An 18,033-nucleotide genomic window follows, 5' to 3' on the forward strand; every position below is an offset into this window, starting at 1 on the left:
TGCAGCAAATGATATTGAAGCAAGGCTGTCTTCATATGTCATCCACAAATTAATTATTATTTTGTGAAAAAAAAAAAAGCACCCAGAGGAAATAGGAACTTCATCTTCTGTAAAAGTTTGGGCGAATAATCCTCAGTCACTTTCATAACAACAAAAGCAGCTGATTAAAGACCTGCAGATTAAGCTAACTCGAGTCTAAAAAGCCAGAAAAACTGAGTAAGTTGGATCAAAAATCTAAAACGTTTTGATTTTTTTTTTAACACAGCAAAACAAAACCCAAATATGATAACAAAGTAACTTCAGAAAGATTACCTGTAACCTCATCAACTTAGAAAACAACTTGGCACAAACGACATCTGGTTGAGTCAGAGTAATTTTGGCGAACAGATGTTTCGTCAAAAGCAAGTTAAAAGGTAGTTCTCTGCTCACAGTCACTAACGTTACGATTGATAAAGAAAAACAGCAGCTTTTGATGAAATCGGCACTTTGCCAACTGTTAGCCTTTGAGGTTGAAATATTCCTAATTAGTGTTGTGTGCCAGTCTGCTGTACAGGAAACGTGGTCGAGTAGAGTAAAGAATGGATTCTGTGAACTTCTTTAAACTTCACTGAAAGTGGAACCGAGGAGGGTATGTTTGCTACCACAGGGATAAAAGAGGAGACTGAATCCATCACGAGCTGCTAAAACAGAAATTTAATCATCATTTGCACAACTGCCTAAAATCTACCAGCGCATGGAGTAATTAAGCATGGTGCTAAAACTTACACCACAGTTTGTTCTTGTCTTCTATTTAAGTTCAAAAGCAATACATTAAGACTTAAGCAGGTTCGGCCATTTTTTATGCTACACGTCTGTAAATATGGTGCAACAGAAATGGGCACTTGAGTGAGTTACAACTGAAATTACGGCCACACAATTAATCAAATTTTAATCTTGATGATTATTTTGGCTTAAAGGAATATGATTCAGTAATACTGAGAATGTGTGCTCTGCCAATAGAATGCAAAGCGAAAGCAAATCAAGCCCTCGCAAAATCACTGCACGACCATGTGTCTGCACGTGCCAATCGCAGCTGTCCCCTGCACCGTGCTGTTATAGAGAAAAATTCAAATGTCTGGCACAACAGACGGTGAAAAGCTTGTAGCCTGCAGGAGATCGTCTTCGGTTCTTTAGAAATACTTTGGATTTCTAAAGAACCGAAGACGATCTCCTGCAGGCTGTAAAGTGATGTTATTGATGTTAACCAAGGACAAATCATAGCAAAGTGCCTTTTGCACTGTGAAGCAAGGCAACCAACTTTTTCAACTGCTGGAAAATGCACTACAAACTCCAGTTAATGCTTGTAGACCAAGAAAAACAGTGCAATATTTGCTTGAGTGAATTGTCCAGGGTTAGCTCTAAACATCCATAAAAATGTTCCTGCACAGAGACAAAGACACACTGAAATCACCAACACAGTCGTATTCCATCTGGCCAAAAATGTGCGTTCAATAAACACGAGTAACAAAGGCTTCAGGAACATGTTCACCTCACTATATAAAAGAGGTCTTATAATTATTATTGCATAATTATTTTTCTGAAATGGCAATATCTCTGCTTTATGGAAAACCTCAGAGAAATACTGATTTTGCTGCTGTTGAATACTTTGCTGCAGGTCTTTTCACATCCATCATGCAGGTACAGCCACCCCAAATTAGATCAATAAACACCTTATTTGTGTGCAAGGGAGCTTTATTTTACAGGCATGTCACACTATGTAGAAGTGATAGTGTTGCCTTGTTATTTTATATTTTTCTTTTTACTGGTGCAGTTTCTTTAATTGATCTTTTTTTATTTTTCTTCCAGGCGATGCACTGAATGTAGGCAGCTCAGGAGGCCTGACTTTATTGGGATGTAAAGATTGGTACAAACGTGAAGATGTGAAAGCAGTTTTCTGTTTACATGACGGTGCAATAAAAGCATTGTTGTCACTAAAATCAATGAAAAAATGTGACAGATAATTGTAATTTGATCAATATAATTACAATAATCAATTACAGCCCTAACTGAAAATCAACAGTTGTGTGACAGCTGGGAAAATTGCTCAGAGACCATGTAAAATTACATCTAATGAGTAACAGTTGATAGTTTGAGAGGGTAGAACTTTATTGTGGCTATTGGGCTTATTGTGGATTTGCAGCTCTATAACAATACTTATAGTTAATCCTGTTAATTCCTGTTCTGTTTGGCCCATTCGTCATGTTCCATTATATAGGCAAGTGTGTTAGAAGGTGCAGATGCAGCATGAAGTCCTTAGGAGGTTGAGTCTCTTTTGTCGTGTACGCAGAACATATTTGCTTGGTGTTTGAATCTCCTGCATGGTTGCTCGCCTTCTTCCTCGTCCCTGAGTGAACTGGTGAGCAGATGGGAGGTTGTGGGGGCTGAGAAGGGTTGGTGACAGTTGGGAAGGAGGAGGGACTGGCTGGCAGGCAGGCTGTGCTGTGAGGTAGATAAGAGGAAGTAATGATATGCCTTGCCTGCTGCATTAGCAGGCCTTATGTTTAGGAGAGCAGAGCAGACGTTGCATGTGTATTTGTCATTTGGTCTGTCATGCACTGTTAAAATGAGCTCAGTGTAACTCTTCATTCACAAGACTTCTTTTTGTTACAAGAAGTTTGCTTGTTATATAATCTGTATGTCTCTATCTGTTCTCTTGTAAGATGCAGTTAATGGGACATTTCCTCACTGTCAAATATACTTCTTATGGAAGTTCAAATTTAAAGCTGGTGCCTGCTTTTACTCAAGTTTAATGCCACAGATGGACAGCTTCTATCAATCTTAAGATCTTCTTCTTCATGAATACTTAAAATTATTTTGACAACAGCCTTTTCAAATTCTTCTGAAAGCTTCTCTGAAAGTTTGTTTTACAGCAAACACAACTTTTTTCTCACTTTCCTCTAAAATTAGCATTTTTGTGATATATGCTAGTATGGAAGCTAATCTGTGTTCATCAAATAACTTTAGTAAGCAGTTGAACCGTTTGCATTTCACAAACATTAGCCATAGGCTTTCATTTATGGCGAGTTCATATTGTACAATGTAATTCACTTTTTAAATTTAATCAAATGTTTTTGATCAGGGAGGTGGGGCAGATTTCATTTTAAGTCATTTTATATAGCCTTTATTACATAGTCAAGTGAAAAGAAGATACAGATTCAGTTATGATGCAGTAAAGATTTCTTGATTACCTAACAAACTGAAAAGGTCAGATGATAACATCCATAAACTAACAGCAGCTGGAGGTAAGAATGCCTGGGTAAGCGTTTGAAGGTAATCAGTGACAGTCATAAATCATAAATAATATCTTAACTGTGTTTTTAAAAACAATCGGTTGTAAACAAAGACTTGGAGAAGACAATTACACAGCAGGCTTTTATCAGACATAATTTATTCTCAGTTAAATAGGCGCTCTCTATCGGAGTATGAGGGATTTGTCTTTGCAAAAGATTTTCATTTTTCTTATTTTGCAGTTCAGCCACTGTGCTGATCATTTTATCCCCACGGTCTGTTGTTGATCCGGGCCATGTAGAAGGACAATGAGTGGATCATGGGTTAGCGACTGTGTCCTTGCCTCTATATCTGTGTGTTAAACATCAAGGCCACAGAGCTTGTAATAGAAGAACGGTTTTCGACCTTTTCTCTCTTTTGAACCGCTGACACGGATCTTAGTTAGTCTGGAGGATGATAGGTGAGGCCAGACAAGAAACAAGTTTTCAGAAAGCAGAAGGTGAGAAGAATTACAGAAAATATGTCCAAGAAAAGAAGAAGAAAACAATTCTTTCTTTCTGTTTCCTGATAGAAACAGAAAAAAAAGAATACACACACACACACACACACACATACATATACATATATATATGTGTATATGTGTGTATATATATGTATATGTGTGTATATATATGTATATGTATACACACGGTTTATCCTTCAAGCTCGGGTCCTCTACCAGAGGCCTGGGAGCTTGAGGGTCCTGCGCAGTATCTTAGCTGTTCCCAGGACTGCGCTCTTCTGGACAGAGGTCTCCGATGTTGTTCCCGGGATCTGCTGGAGCCACTCGCCTAGCTTGGGAGTCACCTTCACCCTCCACATCTTCTCGAGCTCTTCTCTGAGCCCTTGGTATTTCTCGAGCTTCTCGTGTTCCTTCTTCCTGATGTTGCTGTCATTCGGAACCGCTACATCAATCACTACGGCCGTCTTCTCATGTTTGTCTACCACCACTATGTCCGGTTGGTTAGCCACCACCATTTTGTCCGTCTGTATCTGGAAGTCCCACAGGATCTTAGCTCGGTCATTTTCCATCACCCTTGGGGGCGTCTCCCATTTTGACCCCGGGACTTCCAGGTTATACTCGGCACAGATGTTCCTGTACACTATGCCGGCCACTTGGTTATGGCGTTCCATGTATGCCTTGCCTGCTAGCATCTTACACCCTGCTGTTATGTGCTGGATTGTCTTTGGAGCATCTTTACACAGCCTGCACTTGGGGTCTTGCCTGGTGTGATAGACCCCAGCCTCAATGGATCTTGTGATCAGTGCTTGTTCCTGTGCTGCCATGATTAGTGCTTCCGTGCTGTCTTTCAGTCCAGCTTTGTCCAGCCATGATGGTTCTTCGCCTTCCTCCACTTTCTTGGGTTTCTGCTGCCTGAGGTATTCACTGAGCACGCTGTCAGTTGGGGCCATCTTCCTGATGTATTCGTGGATGTTCCTTGTCTCATCCTGGGCTGTGGTGCTTCTCGTCATTATTTATAAGTAACAAAAGAACTTTACACATCCTGCCGGGTCATTACTAACTAAACCTCTGACTGCTCTGTGGAATTGAGTACTCCAGAGTCTTAATTCTCCTGAAGGCCTTTTGAAATCAAACATGTTTGATTTAGCCTTTCATCAAATCTTTGAACAGGTTTCTCAGAGAGTTTTCTGAACCATAGATTTAGCCTGCACTGTTCCTGTTAACTGCTATTTCTTAATGGCATTATGAGGTGAAATCTACTTGAAAATGTAGCTCTTAGATATGTGTGGTGGACAAACATTTGCACCACATTGTCACCTTCATTTCATTCATTTGGTCATTTAGAGCAAATATACCAAACAGAGCAAATATACAGGAAGGAAAACACTCTCCTGTAGTACAACAGTTGCTCAAAAAGCAGTGGGAAGAAGTAACACTTATGTACTCTCACCCCCTTCACATATTTATAGCTCAGTCATATGGTTGTGCACCTGCTCCCTGAGTATATTTAACACATTAGCAGTAAAAATATCTATATTGAAAACGCCTCTTTTAGCCTAATGCCCTCCTCCCCCAAACCCTCTATCCCTGTATTACAAAAAATAATTTTAAATATTAACTGGTAATAGCTTATTTGAAGCTCTAAACATTATTTGTGCTGTATTGTAATTAACTAAATCATGAAGTTTTAATAATTCAGACTGTAAACAAGAAACTTGTATATTGAAGATACAAACTTCAGTTAATCTATTTTTTCTAGACTTTATCTATTTTCAGATTCTTTAGTTCTCCTTTTAATAAAATTTGTATAAAGATTGCTTTTCTTTTTACAAGCATTTCGTATCACCTTGGTTAACCATAAATGATTTTTATATTTCTAACTTTTTGGATTGTTATCATATAATAATTTAAATATCCTTATAAATTTATTGAAGGCTATATCCACATCTTTCTTGAATTATTATCCCAGTGTTGAATTATTAAATCATCCTTAAAATCTATAATTGTTCGAGATGGCTATAATCCTAAATGGGGTCTTTATAAGTCCTTTAATATTATTAACATTGCCCTAAATACTTCTGCTATTAGCATTAATTATTGACAGCATCTGTTCTCTATTTGTAATTTCATTTAGTTTTTTCCTGATAATAATTACAGCTGTTCTTGATATGATTGAAAATGCTGCTGTCAGGATCAATATCAGGTTTCCAATTCTCTTAACGACTTTGTATTCCTGTCTTTACTATTAAGTGATGAGGGATAATTAGACCGGATATTAATCATGAAGTACGTTAGTGAACACAAAAACTTATACTATGCTTCATGTCGTTCCTTTATCCATTTGACTCTTCTGGTGTCCCGTTTAGTTTGATGTATATCTTCCAGTTTGATGTCCATATTGCTTGGATCCTATTTTATTTTTATATGGTCTTCTCTTGCGATGTCTGGGTGTCTTTTATATACTTTTTTATGTTTTGCTAAGATGCTTTTTGATGAATATGTTCATCCCTTTCAGTTTTCTGCTTTATTTTCACAAACCTCGCTGCTGTGCAGTTGCAAGCGTCAACTGTTTGTCTTTATGGGGAAGACGGTGGCATTATCTATTTTTCTGATTATTTTGCAGAACAAAAATAGTACTACAAACTTGCTTAAAATTATATTTATGTAACATATGCATGCTTGTTTGACAATCCTTTGAATGTCACTGTATCTAAGATTATTGACTCATGACTTTGGCACTAATGTAGTTCCTCTTACCCACTGAAAAACGTATACATATTAGGGCTGTTCGATATAGCGATATCTATGGATGACGATATAAAAACGTCTATCGTTTCATTTTACGCTATCGTTTGTTTCGTGGTGTCGCAAAATAAACTGTTTACGGCAATATTTTTTCACCGTTTTGATGGTCACAGTAGTGGCTATATTAATTTCTTAAAGTTCTCTCTTCCTCTTATATTTAATATAACCACACTACGGACGGACAAGCGCCCGTTTTTATGCGTTGTACGTTAGCAACAACGACGGTAACACCATCGCGCGTCTGCTTGTTTATGTTCCACATAAACCTTTCACAATAAAGCTCAAGAGCCTGTTGAGACTTGTCAAAATAAACTGAATCACGTGAAAGAGCAGATTATTTACAGATGAGAAGTAAAAAAGAGCCGCCAGGTGCTAAAAAATAGACCTTAGACTCAAACGTTAGAACAGGCTTTTCCCCGCAGCACGCCGTGTAATAAATACTCACAAAGAAAACGGCGGCCGTTACAACTTATGTCTAAAAATGTATAGTTTCATGCATCGGTTAAAACATTCGACTCCAGCTACATGGCGCGCAGCTGGAAACACTTCACGCAAGCCGAGCTGCCTGAGAGTCACAGAAATTACAGAAAATGTTACATTTTTGTGATTTATATCGTTATCGGGCGATAGAATTCTTTTATCGGGATATGAGATTTTGGTCATATCGCACAGCCCTAATACATACAGTACAATTGTTCTTATTTCCGATACAGTAGTTCAATCTTGGGGTATCACAGTGCTTATTTATCTGAAACATCAATAATAAATGGCATTTGTCTTGCTGATGAAGAATCAAAGAACGTGAGAATGATTGTGGACAAACCATTTTGTAATGACCTTATATAATCAAACATAGTGACGCCATGATGAAAACAGACAGAGGTATTATCGTCTCCTTAATACACTTCTCACTGTTCCTACATAACTCTAAATCATAACTTTCATAACCACAACAAATTGGAAAAAATCCCAAAACAAACAAACAAACAAAAAAAACAAGCACACACTCTGTAGACGACACAGTAGAAAACACAGCTGGATGCTAATTTATCAAATGTAATCACTGTGGGTCTCAGACTGAGCAGAAGACACAGCAATTTGGGTCATTGTACACATGAGAAATTGTAATTAGTGAAGAGTTCACTCATAGCGTGTTTTCCCCTAAATTTCTTATGATTTCCTTAAGCAAAAGAAAACCTGGTATAATTGTCTGTTATATGTGTGTTTTAATGCAAAATAAAAAGAAAAAAATTGTCATTACATTTAATTTCCAGGTTTATGTGTTGTGAAATGTCCATATAACTAGGTAACCAATCAAAACAGAGCAAAACCAAACAAAGAAATAATAAACTGCATGTCATTAAAGGAGGTTTAAAAAAAGATGATGGGAGTGGAAAAACTGCACCACATAACAGCATCCCATCTGACAGGAAGCACTTACAAACATGCTTATGATCAGCTTTAAATAGTAAAGCTTTATTCTCTTTTTCTCATCCGTACCATTTCATAAACAGCCTGTAGTATTTCCCGTATGTGTGCGTATGCGTTACATCTATCAGGAGCCTTGCTTATTGCTTTGGCACCTTTTGGCACCATGGGGCATTTTCCGATAAACTTGCTTCCTCAATCAGACCTCATTATCTGCTACTTCTGAATAATCTGAACATTTTCTCCCTTGAACTCATAAAATCTTTTCTCCGTCACTCCATCACTCATCTGTGTGTTTACTTTACTATGTTTGTGTCCGAAGGGACTGTGGAGATGGAGATTGATGCTATCTGGAGCTCATTATTGGCACTGAAAGATAACTTAACAAGATAAGTTCACGCCCTCACTAAGCTGGAAACACACACAAGCTGACTCACTCGCTTAACACTTGCTGAGTGTGCAGTCGTGAGTTTGAGACAGGCTCATAAACCAATAAAGATGTTTTATTTCCAGAAGGTGATGTCAGTAGTGGAGGCTGTTGTCAGGTCTGATCCATAATTGTAAAATTTGCAGATGCAGGTTGATTTTTTGTTTTATTTTTTTTGTTTTTTCCCCACTTTTGTAGTCTGTGCATGGGTCGGCTGGAAGCTACTGTGAAGGGGCAGATGCCTTAGGTGTTTAGAATTGATTTGCAGTTATTTTCAGAGTTTACCACTTGATTGTTCCGCCACAGCAGCAATAAACAACTGCTGTGCAGTATCATCACCTTTCTGTTATTAATGGGGGGACACAGGAATTGTAAATAAGTAGCCCTTACCAAGAATGTACTGTACACTTTTTGTACATTTGGTGTTTTACTGCTTCTGTAATGTTTATTGTTTTCTGCTTTCTGTGTTCCCCTGTCTCTGTCATCCTGCTAAATATCTTTGTCTCAGTTTTGTTTTTTAATTTAATTACTGTTTTATTTTGAAGATTAGTTTCCTTCTTGCGCCTCACTCCTGACAGAGATACAGTATTCGCTCGTCTACCTTCACAACCTTGTTCTGGGAAGGTTTTCCATAAGGTTTGGGAATGTGTTTATGGGAATGTTTGACTATTCTTCGCAAAGCACGTGTGTGAGATCAGACGCTGACGTTGGACCATAAGGTCTGGCTCGCAGTCTCTGCTCTATTTCATCCCAAAGGTGTTCTGTCAGAGGTCAGGACTCTGTGCAAGTTCTTTACACCGAACTCACTCATCCATGACTTTATGGAGCTTGGTTTGTTCATTGGTGTGCAGTCATGTTGGAACAGGAAGGGACCAAACTTTCTAAACTGTTCCCACAATGTTGGCATGTTAGCATGAAATTATCCAAAATGTCTTAGTATGCTGAAGCATTAATAGTTCTTTTCACTGGAGCTAAGGGGCTGAGCCCAATTCCCGAAAAACAACCCAACACAATAATCCCCCCTCCACCAAAGATTACACTTGGCACACTGAAGTACTGTTCTCTTGGCTACTGCCAAACCCTGACTCGTCCATTGAATTACCAGTCGGAGAAGAGTGATTTTTCCCTCCGGAGGATAGCTCTCCACTGCACTAGAGTCCAATAGTGGCATGCTTATACAACTGTATGCAACAGTTTGCATTGCGCTTAGTAATGTAAGACTCGGATGCGCCTGCTCGGCCATGGAAACCATCCATGCAGTGTTCTTGAGCTAATCTCATGAACAGTGGCTCAAGGCTCAAGAGGTGAAGTTTGGAGGTCTGTAGTGATCGACTTTTTAGAAAGTTGGGCTTCAGCATTTTATGAGGCCTATCGCTTCTTGACTCAGTTACTGCCATTCCCAGTCTCTTCCACTTTGTTAGCATACCACTAACGGTTGATTGTCAAACATTTATGGAGAAGATTTTACAATTGGACTTGTTGCACAGGTGATGCAATCACTGAACGATGCTGGAATTCACTGAGCCCCTGAGAGTGACCCATTCTTTCACAAATGTTTGAATAAGCAGTCTGGATGCCTAGGTGCTTTATTATATACACCTGTGGCCATGGAAGTGACTGGAACAGCTTAATTCAACGAGTGAGTAAATACTCGCTCATCACAAATCATCAGGGTGTCACTGAAAAGTGGTGGCAATTAAATATGACAGGAGTCACAGCTAGATAGTTTTGTTTTAGCTCATCTACAGCTATACTTCATCATCATCATCATTTATTTATTTATTTATATAGCACTTTAAAAACACACCTGGTAGACCAAAGTGCTGTACAATACTAATATGCACATAGTAATAAAACAATCTGACATCTGATATACTTAATGATATCAGATGTCAGATGCACTGATATCGGTCTGATCCTGACTCAAAAGCAGACTCAAAAACAGCTTATATGTGTTTGCATTGCACCACCTATTTAGGTGGGTGGTATATTCTTAAATACCCCTGGGTGGATTGAATTAAACACACAGATTTGTAGTTGTGGCCGCCTTTATCCATAAATACCTTAAACCAAGGTGTTTGTTTTGGATCAGAACTGAAAAACTTGGATCGATGTATCCCTTAGGTTTCATGATATGTTTTACAACATCGTGATGTAACTTTTTTGAAATCACATACTTGTGAAAGGAGTTAATTGTTCATCTTTACAAAATGCCAGATGTGCTCTAGCTGTAAGCACGCCCCTCTCGCCATGGTTGGGCAAAGGATACATCTGTGTAAAGATCCTTCAGTATGTTTTCTCTCTTCTCTCTCCTCCAGATCCATTTTAGGAATAAAGCCATCCTTCAGCATGACATACCGACAATTTTGGGGCCACAGGCAGGAGGACAGAGGAGACAAGAAAACTCAAATTAGAGAAATGAGAAAAGCCTGTAGTCCTGTGTTTACCTTTGTTCTTGTCACTTTGTGGGTTTGTGCTCTGTTTATTTCCCCTAGCATTTGTTTTTTCATTTCTATTTTATTTTTCTGCCCCTTGGACTTTGGTTCTCCTGATTTTTATTTAAAAAAAAGAAAAGAAAATGATGGTTTTGTTTACTGCCCCTGTGTCTGCCTTAGGGTCCACTCTCCACCATAACTGGCAGTTCTAATCCAACTTAATCTGATAAATCTTTAAACAAATTCACTCCCTCAAACAACTTCTCAATTTAATTGACTGCTAATAATATCTATTGAAAGCATGTGACAGTTATTTATTTCAGTTACAACCTCAACGTCCACTTCACAAAAGAGTAAGTTTTTTTAAAAAAACAAAACAAAAAAAATTGTTATATTTTAGTAGATTACACTGTATTTTGCACTGTATCCATTAACTTTAATTTTGCATTGTCTGCAAGCCTGTAACTTACACAGCAACTGTCTTCATTTTCAGCAGCGTGTTCAGGTATCACAGGTATCTTAAAAGCACACTTTTAGATCAGCTATGAACTTCTTTTGTGTCCTTTGGGAATTTTGTGAATTACTGCACAAATGTTTATGAGGACTAAAGGGAGAACTGATTGATTTTGGTGATTAAAGGTCACTTTGACTTCACAAAATCACTTTTGGTCTTAATTCAGTTATTACTAAAGTTCACCAAAATATCCAATCCATAAATTACTGAAATGTTATACTCAAAAGGTCAACTTTATAGTACTATCATAATACTTTATCCATTATTTAAATTCTATAATCCAGGAAATAACGGGCTGTAGATGTTTCACAAAAGATTCAGTATTTAGTTGGGTACTGAATCTTTTGTGGTCAACTATGCTTGCATGTTATAAGTATACATATAAAATAAAACCATATAAAAAATACAATTGCATGCTATCACACATTATTATTTTGTATATGTGCAGCCTTCACACTTGCTGGGACCAGGCATGTGACTGACAACCCCATGGCACTTTATGCCACTGACCTAATTCTGGCCTCAAAGCCACATTAAAAAAAGTTGAAGGTGAGACATATTCAGACCCATACAACACGTTGTGTCATTATAAAGATGGTGACATAAAAAAGATATTGCCTTGCAAAGCTGCAGAGATGAGCTCTTTCTGTGAGAAATCAGGTTTAAGTTGGTGGTGTCCACACGTGATTTTAAGCTTATAACTTTGAAACTGGTAAGTAAGAATACTCACCTGCAGTTCTGTACTAAATTCTTGATCCACAACCCATTTCTTTGTATTCTGCAGTGGAAATGGGAAATAGTTGCAGCCATTTGTGAAGTGAAGATGCAATATCTAAGGTGAAAGCAGTTTGAACCCTCTTAGACAAGCCTTCTTGTACTTTAGTATAAGAAAGCTTGTACAAAAAGCCAGTACAAGTACGTTTTATTATTGTTCAGGAATAATTCTCCAGATTTCATGAAGGACATCCCACAGCTCTTCTCAGGACACAGTGTTTCACAAATGTGTGGATTGTGCTCCAACTCACGACTGATAGTGTTAGATAGTGTGTTTATGTGGGTTTTTTATACTCACTTTGTTTGAGCAGAAATAGAAGTTTGTGTTATTTTTTAGAATTTATTGTAGATTCAACTAAAGAATGTGTTTTTGTAACATGCTGGTAAGTGCCTAAAAAGGGGCTTAAAAACATTCATCTAAAAATATTGAGCTACAGGGGCCGGACTGACAATGAGTGGAGAGGAAAAAAAGCCAGCGTGGAAAGAAAAACTTTGAAAGACATTCAGAAAGCCTGGAGATTTATTGCTCAAGCAAACCACTTTAAAACATCGCAAGAAACTGGCTCTGTTGAAGTGGCTCAGACCCTTGTGCACTGCTGCAGTTCTTCTTTTTGAGTTGATGCAGCATAAGACTTCCTGTTAATGTAAGGTATAACCCTGCAGCGGTGCATTTTGAGCTTCCATTGTTTATTTTTAATCCAATCATCATGGATGTTTATTGTGTGTACGTTTGCTACTGTTTGACAGGAAGTCTGATTTCTTCTAGGACAAAATATTAGTTTTCATTTCCTCGCATCGTAGTTCAGACGAAAACAACAGTGTAGTATTTGCCATTGGGTTAAGACATTATGGTTCAAATAATGTTTGAGATGATTTAAAAGGAGGATTTCTTTAATTTCTTGCACTTGTTTGTCTTCCTTGTGATGTGATGGTTTTAATTTTGCAAGATTTATTTCTGTGTTTAGTCTCTCAGCCTCCAGTCTTCTCTGATTACTGATTATTTTCTAGTCACCAAGAGCACTTAATGAAGCACATTGAAATTGAGCTATTTGTTTTCACCGATAGACTGGAAAACACTGTTTCCTATAGTGTGGGTGCCCGTGTTCTCAGATAAACATTGTAAGCTTCATTTTAGACCCCAAGAAATGTTGTTTCATGTCAGTCTAATCTTCTCTCTAGTCTCTTCACTCTACTGAGGTTTTGAGAAGTAAAGGATACAGTTTTATGTAGGCTTGTGCAACTATCTTCAATCCAGTACTGAATCAGACATCAGTCCTTGCCCTGTTAATTTGCTCAGCATAGAGAATATGTTTTCACTGCAGATGTTTTGAAATATGATAGTTAGAAAAGCATAAATGAAAGATGATGGATGATTTTGTAGTAGCCCACGTATGCCACACATCTCTAATAAAAAGTAACTACTGGCTGATCACAGGCCACGGCAGATGGCAGTTTACTGCCTTGAACAGAGCTGGCCACTTTCCCTTTAGGTTATTGTCATGCTACCATTCATAGCTTATTACAGCATTAACAGTAAGCTTTGCTGCACTGCTGGAACGCTACATTAATGTTAAGGGAATCCTGTTTTATAAGTTACCAGCTGCGGGGTCTTTAACTGTGCATCAAAGGAGTGATGCTGACTTAGCTGAGTTAGCTTCACACATGCAAATAGTTAAAGTTGTCTTCGTTTTATAAAGTTCAGTGAACTCCAGTTCTCTGTGTTTGTTTTGCCTGTGGCTCTGCCTCACACAGACACTTCTGAGTGCAAATGTCACTGCATGTAAACAGTCCAAGCTGCTGATTTCCATCTATGTTTGTTGTGGTACAAGAATATGGGATTGTGTTGTTAGCCAGCAGAAGTCCTGTCAGTACTGACCAGTTGTTTAGTGCAATGCATTGTGTGTTTGCAATCAAAGTGTCCTCACCAGCTTTACACCACCATAAAGCAATAGACCTTTGAGCCCAATTCTATTTTTTTCTGCGTCAACCATCATATAAAATTGAATCAAATGAAAAAGTCTCTTTTTAAAAATTGTTTCCTGCCACGGACGTCACACGCTTGTACGTCATTGTCATGAGACACTCTCACAAACAAAATCACGGTTTAGTAACGCAGTCATGCAGCATGCTTACGGGAAAGTTACAGTAATCTAATTACTTTTTTGCAATAGTAATCCCTTATTTTACTCATGACTTGGAGAAGGTAATCGGATTTCAGCAACTCATTAGTTTTAACGTGTTACTGCCCATCTCTGCGTCCGAGTGACGTCTTTTATATGTCATTTTTAGACATCCAGTTTCACGTGGATGGATCTTTTCAACATCAAACGTAGACTATTTAAACATCATTTATATACTGTTCCTATAGGCTCTGTAGTCCCATTTTTCCTGAGGGTGGAGGACATGTTTTTTTTTTTATACCAGTTAATTTTTCTATAGCTTTGTTTACACCTTTGTATGTTTCTCCAGTTATTATCTGAGCATGTGTGACAGAATGCAGAGCGATCAGGACATCTCCAAGATAGTCAATTCAGCATCGACACTTCCTAGAAGAAAAATGACCACAAAACCCTGCTGAGAGATGAGCCTGGTAATAAGTACTGACTATGATGTTGATGTCAACCTGTTTCCATGAACGCTGTTACGACGCTGCTGTGTTCAGCTTCTTTTTGTTGTACAATCCAGATTGAACTGGGTGGTTCATGCCCCAGCTAATAGATTTTAAATGACAGTTGCTTTAACTAAAATTAATGATTCATAAAACAAGAGAAAACTCCCAGGCAAATCCAATTTGAAACAAAGAAACAGTACAGCGTAGTGGCTACAGTAACACCCTAAAATAGCTATAGTTTCCCCTAATATTTTACATTTTGTTTCAAAGAAGAAACACCTTTGTGTAAATCAGCATGCTGTTAAATGTTTTGCATGGTTATTGTTACCAAGCAGAACAGATGCTGTTTTTGGTGAAGTTAGTTTCTAGTGAATGTCAGCATAGAATTGTGGGTACTTGAGGCTGCTTTGCTGTGACTGCAAAGATGACTAAATTTTGCTGTCATGTGACTGGATAGATATTAAGGTTATATTGCTTCTGCATACATCTGTTAAAGGTTCCTTGGTTAACAGCAACATATAAACCAGTAATAGAGGACATAGTCCAGGTTGGCTTGCAGTCTGTGTTAATGATTTGTTTATTTTTTTGGTTATTGTTCTTTAAATAAAAAAAATGCTAATGGCACAAATAAATCTCACACCTGTGCAGGATATGTTGTGCTTCACAAAACATTAGGCATTCTTAATGGAGAGTGTAATGTGACAATTTTAAGCTAAGTGTTCACTCTGAATTATTGCTTTTATGAAACCCTGTATCAGTCCTAATGATGTGCTATGGCTAAGTATTTAATTTCTTTACAAATTGGAAAATGTAAAAAAAAAAAAAGATGTGTACTGCCTTTACATGAATCCTTTCAATAATCTGTTACACTTTTGGACTTGCTAATCCTCTCTATCTCACAGTTGGACTTTATCTGTCTCTTGCAATTCCCCGTAGCAGCAACAAAGACTCATTTTTTTCGCCCTCTAGACCTCTAATCGGTCAATTTACCGGATAAAACTGGGAGTCGGAAACAAGGAAAATTAAGGCTGCAGTCCTCCGAGCTGCTGCTTGGCCCATAACTTGCTTTGCTGGCTTCAGAACAAAATGTCTTTGAAGGCAGTTGCTTGTAGCGCTGTTCTCTACCACTGAGCTGTTAAAAATTGCTGCAGTGGAGGGACATTTCTGTTCCAAATAGAAATAGGCCAGAAATTGAGTTTTGAAAGCTACTTTGTGAAGCAACTGCCGACTCATTGGTATTGATCAATAACCCTAACAAACCCCTGTAGAGAAAATGCCCAAATTTATGCTCTAACTAGTATTTCTATGGTGGGCTTGTAAACCCTTATTTAGCAGGAAATTTAAACAGAGAGAAATTGATTAAAGAGGCAGTAATGTAGCAGAGGTAATCCATACAAATAAATACAGATTAAGGTCTTGCTGAAATCCAACTAAAAGTGTTTTTAGCAAAAGAAACAGTCATACAGTAGTAACTATAGATGATATTGCAGAGATGAAGGAACAATATGAAATCATAAATTATAAGATACATGCATTAAATGACTCCTTGAACATGGAATAAGATAATACCCACAGCCGGTTTAAAAAGTGTTTACCAATAGTTCATCAGTGTTAAGTGTACTTTGGGGAACTTAGTCGTTAGAAGCAATAAAAACTATCAGGCTGCTTAAAGAGCAAATGCATGCTCAGATCATTGTGCATGATACTTTATTTTGCTACTATAGGCAGTAAACCTCCCATATCTAGAGACTAAATCCAATCCACTCACTATGAGTCATGGCATCTCTGAGCAGTTGACCGAAATGATAGCTGAGGGAGCCTGCAATTATGGATCAAGCCTTTTCCCATATAAAGTTTATTTATTGATAGAATTCTAAATGAGGAAAAACCCTATGTAAATATAAGGTGGTGTGTGTGTGTGTGGGGGGGACGACTTTCTGTAACACGGGGAAAGTGAGTGATAGAAGTTCTAACAGCACAATGATTGTTGCATTGTGCTATCTTTGAAATAAGTGCTTCTGACAAGAAAAGCACATGTCAGAAGTTCAAACAACGGTTATATAACTGAAAAAGAGAAACAGAGAGGTCAAACTTAAAGAGCCTTTTTTCCCACTCTTCATTGTGGTTACTTGCTACAACATCTCACTGGAAAGATCCAAATAACAGCACTGTGGACTTTGTTCTCACATAGAGACACACTTGTGAGAAACTGCAGAGAAGAGCCTTGCTGAACGGCATGTGAAGTTAGTTCTTCAAGCCTTCGCAGGCTGACGAGAAAGATGAAGACAGATGGTTGGAGAGTGTACAGCAGAGATGGGCAGACTGATGACACATGAAAGTCAGCAGCAGTTTCTCTTTGCTCTCAGCGGATCACTGTGGTCTTGGTGGTGGGAACAAAAAGTCTGACCTTTTTCAGCTCTTAATGCATACATAAGATGAGTATTCAAGCTATGATAATGTGCTTATGTGCCCTTTTGTTTAAGATCCAGTGTGGTTCTTCTAAATCTTCATCTGTTTTATTCTTCCATCCATCATTACTTCTCCACTACATGCTAATTTGAACCCCATTTGAGAGATTCGTTTTTTGACTGATAACATATTGTGCAGAGCGTAATGAGGCTACCTGAAACCATTCAAATTTGTAGAAGAAAAATCCTTTTTTTAGTGATAACTGAAGCTTTGCCAGCTAAAATGAATGTGTTTTCATTCTTGGCTGATTGTAAAGCTGTGTCATTTAATAAATGTATTACTCCCAGAATAATATTTTTCTTGTTCCTCAGCCTTTATGCTTGATTTGAACCCAAGCCACTTGATCCTTGGGAAGTCACTGTGTCCTAGTTTTCTCGGCGTCTTTTTTCACAGATTTTTACTGAATGCTGCTTCTAAACAAGATTCTCCCTGCCTTTTAAATGTGCCCACACATGGCTTCATTTCACAGCTAGAGTAGTTGTACAGTTTTTTTTCCACCCCCAAGAATAAATTAGTTATGGGGAAAATTGAAGATGGTGTGAGGTGCGGTTAGTGCAATGAATGTGCAAAACTAAATCTTAAATTCACTTTTTTCAAAGACATCAAGTAGCCCAGTAAAATGAAAAATAAAATAAAAAATCACACGTTTTTAAGCATGTTCTTTAATTTTTTCTTTAATTTAAATTTGATGCTTATTAACACCTCTCTGAGTGGTTACAGCTGAGGGGTAATCATTATACAGGGTGGGCCATTTATATGGATACAGCGTAATAAAATAGGAATGGTTGGTGATATTAAAGT

General features: G+C 37.9%; 1 protein-coding gene across 1 annotated transcript in view; it reads left to right on the plus strand.

The window, feature by feature from the left end:
• Nucleotides 1-18,033, plus strand: part of asic2 (acid-sensing (proton-gated) ion channel 2) — a 402,072-nt gene that overhangs the window by 96,503 nt on the left and 287,536 nt on the right. The window lies entirely within an intron of this gene.

Source organism: Perissodus microlepis, chromosome 4 (genome assembly GCF_051167445.1).
Source record: "Perissodus microlepis isolate ML-2025 ecotype Zambia chromosome 4, ASM5116744v1, whole genome shotgun sequence".
NCBI lineage: Eukaryota > Metazoa > Chordata > Actinopteri > Cichliformes > Cichlidae > Perissodus > Perissodus microlepis.